The sequence below is a fragment of the Sinocyclocheilus rhinocerous genome, unplaced genomic scaffold, assembly GCF_001515625.1.
Source record: "Sinocyclocheilus rhinocerous isolate Xijiao unplaced genomic scaffold, SAMN03320098_v1.1 scaffold36, whole genome shotgun sequence".
In the NCBI taxonomy this organism is placed as follows: Eukaryota; Metazoa; Chordata; class Actinopteri; order Cypriniformes; family Cyprinidae; genus Sinocyclocheilus; species Sinocyclocheilus rhinocerous.
The window spans coordinates 709942-710303 of NW_015664459.1; positions in this window are offsets into that span (position 1 = coordinate 709942).

Consider the following 362-nt stretch of genomic DNA (forward strand, 5'->3'; position numbering starts at 1 on the left):
TATAGGAGCTATTTGAATTCTACACAGAATACTATATTTTATAGCAATATGGATGAGATTGTGACTGGCATACCCTGTCAAATGCGGCTTTACGGAGCTCAACGGCTCTGAACGGCTCTAGCCCAAGCTGTGATATAAACGAACGCTATTGGCGCTATTGGCTATGGGCGGGGCTGCTTGATATGTCCCGCCCTGTCTTCCTGTTTCAGTTAAAATGACGTCAATGACGTCAACACACTGCGTGTTTCTAAGCATTTCAGGGGACCTTTAACCACTTTCGTTTCCATATAACTATAAACTATGATAAAAGCATGCATTGATTAATCCCATGTTGTAGCGCAAAAAAAAACAAAAAAAAACAT